The sequence below is a fragment of the Rhinoderma darwinii genome, chromosome 10 (genome assembly GCF_050947455.1).
Source record: "Rhinoderma darwinii isolate aRhiDar2 chromosome 10, aRhiDar2.hap1, whole genome shotgun sequence".
NCBI lineage: Eukaryota > Metazoa > Chordata > Amphibia > Anura > Rhinodermatidae > Rhinoderma > Rhinoderma darwinii.
Window position 1 is genome coordinate 193,315 of NC_134696.1, and position 12,484 is coordinate 205,798.

Below are 12,484 nucleotides of genomic sequence, written 5' to 3' on the forward strand. Positions count from 1 at the left end.
CACTGATCACAAGAGCTTACAATCTATCAGGAGAGGAGTGAGGACACTGATCACAAGAGCTTACAATCTATGAGGAGAGGAGTGAGGACACTGATCACAAGAGCTTACAATATATGAGGAGAGGAGTGAGGACACTGATCACAAGAGCTTACAATCTATGAGGAGGAGGAGTGAGGACGCTGATCACAAGAGCTTACAATCTATGAGGAGAGGAGTGAGGACGCTGATCACAAGAGCTTACAATCTATGAGGAGAGGAGTGAGGACGCTGATCACAAGAGCTTACAATCTATGAGGAGAGGAGTGAGGACGCTGATCAGAAGAGCTTACAATCTATGAGGAGAGGAGTGAGGACACTGATCACAAGAGCTTACAATCTATGAGGAGAGGAGGAGTGAGGACGCTGATCACAAGAGCTTACAATCTATGAGGAGAGGAGTGAGGACACTGATCACAAGAGCTTACAATCTATGAGGAGGAGTGAGGACGCTGATCACAAGAGCTTACAATCTATGAGGAGGAGAGGAGTGAGGACCCTGATCACAAGAGCTTACAATCTATGAGGAGAGGGAGTGAGGACGCTGATCACAAGAGCTTACAATCTATGAGGAGAAGAGGAGTGAGGACACTGATCACAAGAGCTTACAATCTATGAGGAGGAGAGGAGTGAGGACGCTGATCACAAGAGCTTACAATCTATGAGGAGGAGAGGAGTGAGGACGCTGATCACAAGAGCTTACAATCTATGAGGAGGAGAGGAGTGAGGACACTGATCACAAGAGCTTACAATCTATGAGGAGGAGGAGTGAGGACGCTGATCACAAGAGCTTACAATCTATGAGGAGAGGAGTGAGGACGCTGATCACAAGAGCTTACAATCTATGAGGAGAGGAGTGAGGACACTGATCACAAGAGCTTACAATCTATGAGGAGAGGAGTGAGGACGCTGATCACAAGAGCTTACAATCTATGAGGAGAGGAGTGAGGACGCTGATCACAAGAGCTTACAATCTATGAGGAGAGGAGTGAGGACGCTGATCAGAAGAGCTTACAATCTATGAGGAGAGGAGTGAGGACACTGATCACAAGAGCTTACAATCTATGAGGAGAGGAGGAGTGAGGACGCTGATCACAAGAGCTTACAATCTATGAGGAGAGGAGTGAGGACGCTGATCACAAGAGCTTACAATCTATGAGGAGAGGAGTGAGGACACTGATCACAAGAGCTTACAATCTATGAGGAGGAGTGAGGACGCTGATCACAAGAGCTTACAATCTATGAGGAGGAGAGGAGTGAGGACCCTGATCACAAGAGCTTACAATCTATGAGGAGAGGAGTGAGGACGCTGATCACAAGAGCTTACAATCTATGAGGAGAGGAGTGAGGACACTGATCACAAGAGCTTACACTCTATGAGGAGGAGGAGTGAGGACGCTGATCACAAGAGCTTACAATCTATGAGGAGAGGAGTGAGGACACTGATCACAAGAGCTTACAATCTATGAGGAGGAGTGAGGACGCTGATCACAAGAGCTTACAATCTATGAGGAGGAGAGGAGGAGTGAGGACACTGATCACAAGAGCTTACAATCTATGAGGAGATGAGTGAGGACGCTGATCACAAGAGCTTACAATCTATGAGGAGAGGAGGAGTGAGGACGCTGATCACAAGAGCTTACAATCTATGAGGAGGAGAGGAGTGAGGACCCTGATCACAAGAGCTTACAATCTATGAGGAGAGGAGTGAGGACGCTGATCACAAGAACTTACAATCTATGAGGAGAGGAGTGAGGACACTGATCACAAGAGCTTACAATCTATGAGGAGAGGAGGAGTGAGGACGCTGATCACAAGAGCTTACAATCTATGAGGAGAGGAGTGAGGACACTGATCACAAGAGCTTACAATCTATGAGGAGAAGAGGAGTGAGGACACTGATCACAAGAGCTTACAATCTATGAGGAGGAGAAGAGTGAGGACGCTGATCACAAGAGCTTACAATCTATGAGGAGGAGAGGAGTGAGGACCCTGATCACAAGAGCTTACAATCTATGAGGAGAGGAGTGAGGACGCTGATCACAAGAGCTTACAATCTATGAGGAGAGGAGGAGTGAGGACGCTGATCACAAGAGCTTAAAATCTATGAGGAGAGGAGTGAGGACACTGATCACAAGAGCTTACAATCTATGAGGAGAGGAGGAGTGAGGACGCTGATAACAAGAGCTTACAATCTATGAGGAGAGGAGGAGTGAGGACGCTGATAACAAGAGCTTACAATCTATTAGGAGGAGAGGAGTGAGGACACTGATCACAAGAGCTTACAATCTATGAGGAGAGGAGGAGTGAGGACACTGATCACAAGAGCTTACAATCTATGAGGAGAGGAGGAGTGAGGACACTGATCACAAGAGCTTACAATCTATGAGGAGAGGAGTGAGGACGCTGATCACAAGAGCTTACAATCTATGAGGAGAGGAGTGAGGACGCTGATCACAAGAGCTTACAGTCTATGAGGAGAGGAGGAGTGAGGACGCTGATCACAAGAGCTTACAATCTATGAGGAGAGGAGGAGTGAGGACTCTGATCACAAGAGTTTACAATCTATGAGGAGAGGAGTGAGGACGCTGATCACAAGAGCATACAATCTATGAGGAGAGGAGGAGTGAGGACGCTGATCACAAGAGCTTACAATCTATGAGGAGAGGAGGAGTGAGGACGCTGATCACAAGAGCTTACAATCTATGAGGAGAGGAGTGAGGACACTGATCACAAGAGCTTACAATCTATGAGGAGGAGTGAGGACGCTGATCACAAGAGCTTACAATCTATGAGGAGAGGAGGAGTGAGGACACTGATCACAAGAGCTTACAATCTATGAGGAGAGGAGGAGTGAGGACACTGATCACAAGAGCTTACAATCTATGAGGAGAGGAGTGAGGACGCTGATCACAAGAGCTTACAATCTATGAGGAGAGGAGTGAGGACTCTGATCACAAGAGTTTACAATCTATGAGGAGAGGAGTGAGGACGCTGATCACAGGAGCTTACAATCTATGAGGAGAGGAGGAGTGAGGACGCTGATCACAAGAGCTTACAATCTATGAGGAGAGGAGGAGTGAGGACGCTGATCACAAGAGCTTACAATCTATGAGGAGAGGAGTGAGGACACTGATCACAAGAGCTTACAATCTATGAGGAGGAGTGAGGACGCTGATCACAAGAGCTTACAATCTATGAGGAGGAGTGAGGACACTGATCACAAGAGCTTACAATCTATGAGGAGACGAGTGAGGACACTGATCACAAGAGCTTACAATCTATGAGGAGGAGAGGAGGAGTGAGGACGCTGATCACAAGAGCTTACAATCTATGAGGAGAGGAGGAGTGAGGACGCTGATCACAAGAGCTTACAATCTATGAGGAGGAGAGGAGTGAGGACGCTGATCACAAGAGCTTACAATCTATGAGGAGAGGAGTGAGGACACTGATCACAAGATCTTACAATCTATGAGGAGGAGTGAGAACACTGATCACAAGAGCTTACAATCTATGAGGAGAGGAGTGAGAACACTGATCACAAGAGCTTACAATCTATGAGGAGAGGAGTGAGGACACTAATCACAAGAGCTTACAATCTATGAGGAGAAGAGGAGTGAGGACACTGATCACAAGATCTTACAATCTATGAGGAGGAGAGGAGTGAGAACACTGATCACAAGAGCTTACAATCTATGAGGAGAGGAGTGAGGACACTAATCACAAGAGCTTACAATCTATGAGGAGAAGAGGAGTGAGGACGCTGATCACAAGCGCTTACAATCTATGAGGAGAGGAGTGAGGACGCTGATCACAAGAGCATACAATCTATGAGGAGAGGAGGAGTGAGGACGCTGATCACAAGAGCTTACAATCTATGAGGAGGAGAGGAGTGAGGACGCTGATCACAAGAGCTTACAATCTATGAGGAAAGGAGTGAGGACGCTGATCACAAGAGCTTACAATCTATGAGGAGAGGAGGAGTGAGGACGCTGATCACAAGAGGTTACAATCTATGAGGAGAGGAGTGAGGACGCTGATCACAAGAGGTTACAATCTATGAGGAGAGGAGGAGTGAGGACGCTGATCACAAGAGCTTACAATCTATGAGGAGAGGAGGAGTGAGGACGCTGATCACAAGAGCTTACAATCTATGAGGAGAGGAGTGAGGACACTGATCACAAGAGCTTACAATCTATGAGGAGGAGTGAGGACGCTGATCACAAGAGCTTACAATCTATGAGGAGGAGAGGAGGAGTGAGGACACTGATCACAAGAGCTTACAATCTATGAGGAGACGAGTGAGGACGCTGATCACAAGAGCTTACAATCTATGAGGAGAGGAGGAGTGAGGACACTGATCACAAGATCTTACAATCTATGAGGAGGAGAGGAGTGAGAACACTGATCACAAGAGCTTACAATCTATGAGGAGAGGAGGAGGGAGGACACTGATCACAAAAGCTTACAATCTATGAGGAGGAGAGGAGTGAGGACCCTGATCACAAGAGCTTACAATCTATGAGGAGAGGAGTGAGGACGCTGATCACAAGAGCTTACAATCTACGAGGAGAGGAGTGAGGACACTGATCACAAGAGCTTACAATCTATGAGGAGAGGAGGAGTGAGGACGCTGATCACAAGAGCTTACAATCTATGAGGAGAGGAGTGAGGACACTGATCACAAGAGCTTACAATCTATGAGGAGGAGTGAGGACGCTGATCACAAGAGCTTACAATCTATGAGGAGGAGAAGAGTGAGGACGCTGATCACAAGAGCTTACAATCTATGAGGAGGAGAGGAGTGAGGACCCTGATCACAAGAGCTTACAATCTATGAGGAGAGGAGTGAGGACGCTGATCACAAGAGCTTACAATCTATGAGGAGAGGAGTGAGGACACTGATCACAAGAGCTTACAATCTATGAGGAGGAGTGAGGACGCTGATCACAAGAGGTTACAATCTATGAGGAGAGGAGGAGTGAGGACGCTGATAACAAGAGCTTACAATCTATGAGGAGAGGAGGAGTGAGGACGCTGATCACAAGAGCATACAATCTATGAGGAGAGGAGGAGTGAGGACACTGATCACAAGAGCTTACAATCTATGAGGAGAGGAGGAGTGAGGACACTGATCACAAGAGCTTACAATCTATGAGGAGAGGAGTGAGGACGCTGATCACAAGAGCTTACAATCTATGAGGAGAGGAGGAGGGAGGACACTGATCACAAGAGCTTACAATCTATGAGGAGAGGAGTGAGGACGCTGATCACAAGAGCTTACAATCTATGAGGAGAGGAGTGAGGACACTGATCACAAGAGCTTACAATCTATGAGGAGAGGAGTGAGGACGCTGATCACAAGAGCTTACAATCTATGAGGAGAGGAGTGAGGACGCTGATCACAAGAGCTTACAATCTATGAGGAGAGGAGTGAGGACTCTGATCACAAGAGTTTACAATCTATGAGGAGAGGAGTGAGGACGCTGATCACAAGAGCTTACAATCTATGAGGAGAGGAGGAGTGAGGACGCTGATCACAAGAGCTTACAATCTATGAGGAGAGGAGGAGTGAGGACGCTGATCACAAGAGCTTACAATCTATGAGGAGAGGAGGAGTGAGGACGCTGATCACAAGAGCTTACAATCTATGAGGAGAGGAGTGAGGACACTGATCACAAGAGCTTTCAATCTATGAGGAGGAGTGAGGACGCTGATCACAAGAGCTTACAATCTATGAGGAGGAGAGGAGGAGTGAGGACACTGATCACAAGAGCTTACAATCTATGAGGAGACGAGTGAGGACGCTGATCACAAGAGCTTACAATCTATGAGGAGGAGAGGAGGAGTGAGGACGCTGATCACAAGAGCTTACAATCTATGAGGAGGAGAGGAGTGAGGGCGCTGATCACAAGAGCTTACAATCTATGAGGAGAGGAGTGAGGACACTGATCACAAGAGCTTACAATCTATGAGGAGAGGAGGAGGGAGGACACTGATCACAAAAGCTTACAATCTATGAGGAGGAGAGGAGTGAGGACCCTGATCACAAGAGCTTACAATCTATGAGGAGAGGAGTGAGGACGCTGATCACAAGAGCTTACAATCTATGAGGAGAGGAGTGAGGACACTGATCACAAGAGCTTACAATCTATGAGGAGAGGAGTGAGGACACTGATCACAAGAGCTTACAATCTATGAGGAGAGGAGGAGTGAGGACACTGATCACAAGAGCTTACAATCTATGAGGAGGAGTGAGGACGCTGATCACAAGAGCTTACAATCTATGAGGAGGAGAGGAGTGAGGACCCTGATCACAAGAGCTTACAATCTATGAGGAGAGGAGTGAGGACGCTGATCACAAGAGCTTACAATCTATGAGGAGAGGAGTGAGGACACTGATCACAAGAGCTTACAATCTATGAGGAGGAGAGGAGTGAGGACGCTGATCACAAGAGCTTACAATCTATGAGGAGGAGAGGAGTGAGGACCCTGATCACAAGAGCTTACAATCTATGAGGAGAGGAGTGAGGACGCTGATCACAAGAGCTTACAATCTATGAGGAGAGGAGTGAGGACACTGATCACAAGAGCTTACAATCTATGAGGAGGAGAGGAGTGAGGACGCTGATAACAAGAGCTTACAATCTATGAGGAGAGGAGGAGTGAGGACACTGATCACAAGAGCTTATAATCTATGAGGAGAGGAGGAGTGAGGACACTGATCACAAGAGCTTACAATCTATGAGGAGAGGAGTGAGGACGCTGATCACAAGAGCTTACAATCTATGAGGAGAGGAGTGAGGACGCTGATCACAAGAGCTTACAATCTATGAGGAGAGGAGTGAGGACTCTGATCACAAGAGTTTACAATCTATGAGGAGAGGAGTGAGGACGCTGATCACAAGAGCTTACAATCTATGAGGAGAGGAGGAGTGAGGACGCTGATCACAAGAGCTTACAATCTATGAGGAGAGGAGGAGTGAGGACGCTGATCACAAGAGCTTACAATCTATGAGGAGAGGAGTGAGGACGCTGATCACAAGAGCTTACAATCTATGAGGAGAGGAGTGAGGACGCTGATCACAAGAGCTTACAATCTATGAGGAGAGGAGTGAGGACGCTGATCACAAGAGCTTACAATCTATGAGGAGAGGAGTGAGGACGCTGATCACAAGAGCTTACAATCTATGAGGAGGAGAGGAGTGAGGACACTGATCACAAGAGCTTACAATCTATGAGGAGACGAGTGAGGACGCTGATCACAAGAGCTTACAATCTATGAGGAGGAGAGGAGTGAGGACGCTGATCACAAGAGCTTACAATCTATGAGGAGAGGAGGAGTGAGGACGCTGATCACAAGAGCTTACAATCTATGAGGAGGAGAGGAGTGAGGACACTGATCACAAGATCTTACAATCTATGAGGAGGAGAGGAGTGAGAACACTGATCACAAGAGCTTACAATCTATGAGGAGAGGAGGAGGGAGGACACTGATCACAAAAGCTTACAATCTATGAGGAGGAGAGGAGTGAGGACCCTGATCACAAGAGCTTACAATCTATGAGGAGAGGAGTGAGGACGCTGATCACAAGAGCTTACAATCTATGAGGAGAGGAGGAGTGAGGACGCTGATCACAAGAGCTTACAATCTATGAGGAGAGGAGGAGTGAGGACGCTGATCACAAGAGCTTACAATCTATGAGGAGAGGAGTGAGGACACTGATCACAAGAGCTTACAATCTATGAGGAGGAGTGAGGACGCTGATCACAAGAGCTTACAATCTATGAGGAGGAGAGGAGGAGTGAGGACACTGATTACAAGAGCTTACAATCTATGAGGAGACGAGTGAGGACGCTGATCACAAGAGCTTACAATCTATGAGGAGGAGAGGAGGAGTGAGGACGCTGATCACAAGAGCTTACAATCTATGAGGAGAGGAGGAGTGAGGACGCTGATCACAAGAGCTTACAATCTATGAGGAGAGGAGGAGGGAGGACACTGATCACAAAAGCTTACAATCTATGAGGAGAGGAGGAGTGAGGACACTGATCACAAGAGCTTACAATCTATGAGGAGAGGAGGAGTGAGGACGCTGATCACAAGAGCTTACAATCTATGAGGAGGAGAGAAGTGAGGACGCTTATCACAAGAGCTTACAATCTATGAGGAGAGGAGGAGTGAGGACCCTGATCACAAGAGCTTACAATCTATGAGGAGAGGAGTGAGGACACTGATCACAAGAGCTTACAATCTATGAGGAGAGGAGGAGTGAGGACGCTGATCACAAGAGCTTACAATCTATGAGGAGAGGAGTGAGGACACTGATCACAAGAGCTTACAATCTATGAGGAGGAGTGAGGACGCTGATCACAAGAGCTTACAATCTATAAGGAGGAGAGGAGTGAGGACACTGATCACAAGATCTTACAATCTATGAGGAGGAGAAGAGTGAGGACGCTGATCACAAGAGCTTACAATCTATGAGGAGAGGAGTGAGGACGCTGATCACAAGAGCTTACAATCTATGAGGAGAGGAGGAGTGAGGACACTGATCACAAGAGCTTACAATCTATGAGGAGAGGAGGAGTGAGGACGCTGATCACAAGAGCTTACACTCTATGAGGAGAGGAGGAGTGAGGACGCTGATCACAAGAGCTTACAATCTATGAGGAGGAGAGGAGTGAGGACACTGATCACAAGAGCTTACAATCTATGAGGAGAGGAGGAGTGAGGACGCTGATCACAAGAGCATACAATCTATGAGGAGAGGAGGAGTGAGGACACTGATCACAAGAGCTTACAATCTATGAGGAGAGGAGGAGTGAGGACACTGATCACAAGAGCTTACAATCTATGAGGAGAGGAGTGAGGGCGCTGATCACAAGAGCTTACAATCTATGAGGAGAGGAGGAGTGAGGACACTGATCACAAGAGCATACAATCTATGAGGAGAGGAGGAGTGAGGACACTGATCACAAGAGCTTACAATCTATGAGGAGAGGAGTGAGGACGCTGATCACAAGAGCTTACAATCTATGAGGAGAGGAGTGAGGACACTAATCACAAGAGTTTACAATCTATGAGGAGAGGAGGAGTGAGGACACTGATCACAAGAACTTACAATCTATGAGGAGAGGAGTGAGGACGCTGATCACAAGAGCTTACAATCTATGAGGAGAGGAGTGAGGACGCTGATCACAAGAGCTTACAATCTATGAGGAGAGGAGTGAGGACGCTGATCACAAGAGCTTACAATCTATGAGGAGAGGAGGAGTGAGGCCGGTGATAACAAGAGCTTACAATCTATGAGGAGAGGAGGAGTGAGGACGCTGATCACAAGAGCTTACAGTCTATGAGGATAGGAGGAGTGAGGACACTGATCACAAGAGCTTACAATCTATGAGGAGAGGAGGAGTGAGGACGCTGATCACAAGAGCTTACAATCTATGAGGAGAGGAGGAGTGAGGACGCTGATCACAAGAGCTTACAATCTATGAGGAGAGGAGTGAGGACGCTGATCAGAAGAGCTTGCAATCTATGAGGAGAGGAGGAGTGAGGACGCTGATCACAAGAGCTTACAATCTATGAGGAGAGGAGGAGTGAGGACCCTGATCACAAGAGCTTACAATCTATGAGGAGTGGAGGAGTGAGGACGCTGATCACAAGAGCTTACAATCTATGAGGAGAGGAGTGAGGACACTGATCACAAGAGCTTACAATCTATGAGGAGAGGAGGAGTGAGGACGCTGATCACAAGAGCTTACAATCTATGAGGAGGAGAGGAGTGAGGACGCTGATCACAAGAGCTTACAATTTACAGGTGGTGACTGGGGGTGTATATATAATATCTATATGTGATGTATACAGTATATGGAGAAGCTCCTGTTGTAATGACTGAGTAGGGAGACAGACAGGTGAGCCCTAATCTACCCGCCACTCAGTCAATGCCTACTGGCACGGCCCATCCTAGGCGACGGCGCACAACTGGGCGACGGTCCCTACGCTCAATAAGTGCACGACAGACAAACATACAAGGGTACAAAGAAGCTAAGGGAAATGGGGCAGTTGCCCACGGCAACACCGTGAGCAACAAGAGAAGTGAACGAGCCCAGTCAAACCAGGAGTATACGAGGTACCAAACGCAGAGCAGGAGAGTAGTCAGTAAGCCAGGGTCAATTTGAAGCAGGGACAAATAGTACAAGCAGGAGCAGCAGAGCCAGGAAACAGGAGAATCACAGGCAAAGGACAAGCAACAACTGAAGGTATAAATAGACCGAGGGCGGGAGCTAGAACCGTCTGGCCAGGCTGTGATAGGCTCTCCCACTCATCAGCCTGAGTGGTAGCAGATCGAGTCACTCTATCAGACTTAGGAGCAGGTGCAGACTGATTAACCATGGGCGTCAACACAGAAGCTGTGCCTGGCAGATCCTTTACACCTGTGTTATGTCCTATAGTATATGGAGAGGTGGTGACTGGGGGTATATATATAATCTATATGTGATGTATACAGTATATGGGGAAGCTCTTGTGTTATGTCCTGTAGTATATGGGGAGGTGGTGACTGGGGGTATATATATATAATTTATATGTGATGTATACAGTATATGGAGAAGCTCCAGTGTTATGTCCTGTAGTATGTGGGGAGGTGGTGACTGTGGGTGTATATATAATCTATATGTGATGTATACAGTATATAGAGAAACTCCTCTGCTTTGTTCTGTAGTATATGGGGAGGTGGTGACTGGGGGTGTATATATAATCTATATGTGATGTATACAGTATATGGGGAAGCTCTTGTGTTATGTCCTGTAGTATATGAATAGGTGGTGACTGGGGGTTTATATATTATCTATATGTGATGTATACAGTATATGGAGAATCTCCTGTGTTATGTCCTGTAGTATATGGGGAGGTGGTGACTGGGGGTATATATATTATCTATATGTGATGTATACAGTATATGGAGAAGCTCCTGTGTTATGTCCTGTAGTATATGGAGAGGTGGTGACTGGGGGTGTATATATAATCTATATGTGATGTATACAGTATATGGAGAAGCTCCTGCGTTATGTCCTGTAGTATATGGAGAGGTGGTGACTGTGGGTATATATATATATATATATATATATATATATATAATCTATATGTGATGTATACAGTATATGGAGAAGCTCCTGTGTTATGTTCTGTAGTATATGAATAGGTGGTTACTGGGGGTATATATATATATATATATATATATATATATATTATCTATATGTGATGTATACAGTATATGGAGAAGCTCCTCTGTTATGTCCTGTAGTATATGGGGAGGTGGTGTCTGGGAGTCTATATATATATATATATATATATATATATATATATCTATAATCTATATGTGATGTATACAGTATATAGAGAGGTGGTGACTGGGGGTGTATGTATATATATATATATATATATATATATATATACAGTATATTGGGAGGTGGGGACTGTGGGTATATATAGAATATCTATATGTGATGTATACAGTATATGGAGAAGCTCCTGTGTTATATGAATAGGTGGTGACTGGGGGTATATATATTATCTATATGTGATGTATACAGTATATGGGGAAGCTCTTGTGTTATGTCCTGTAGTAAATGGGGAGGTGATGACTGGGGGTATATATATAATCTATATGTGATGTATACAGTATATAGAGAAGCTCCTGTGTTATGTCCTGTAGTATATGGGGAGGTGGTGACTGGGGGTGTATATATAATCTATATGTGATGTATACAGTATATGGGGAAGCTCTTGTGTTATGTCCTGTAGTATATGGGGAGGTGGTGACTGGGGGTGTGTATATAATCTATATGTGATGTATACAGTATATAGAGAAGATCCTGTGTTATGTCCTGTAGTATATGGACAGGTGGTGACTGGGGGTGTATATATTATCTATATGTGATGTATACAGTATATGGAGAAGCTCCTGTGTTATGTCCTGTAGTATATGAATAGGTGGTGACTGGGGGTATATATATAATCTATATGTGATGTATGCAGTATATAGAGAAGCTCCTGTGTTATGTCCTGTAGTATATGGGGAGGTGGTGACTGGGGGTGTATATATATATATATATATATATATATATATATATATATATATAAAATCTATAGGTGATGTATACAGTATATAGAGAAGCTCCTGTGTTATGTCCTGTAGTATATGGAGAGGTGGTGACTAGGGGTGTATATATTATCTATATGTGATGTATGCAGTATATAGAGAAGCTCCTGTGTTATGTCCTGTAGTATATGGGGAGGTGGTGACTGGGGGTATATATATATATATATATATATATATATATAATCTATAGGTGATGTATACAGTATATAGAGAAGCTCCTGTGTTATGTCCTGTAGTATATGGAGAGGTGGTGACTAGGGGTGTATATATTATCTATATGT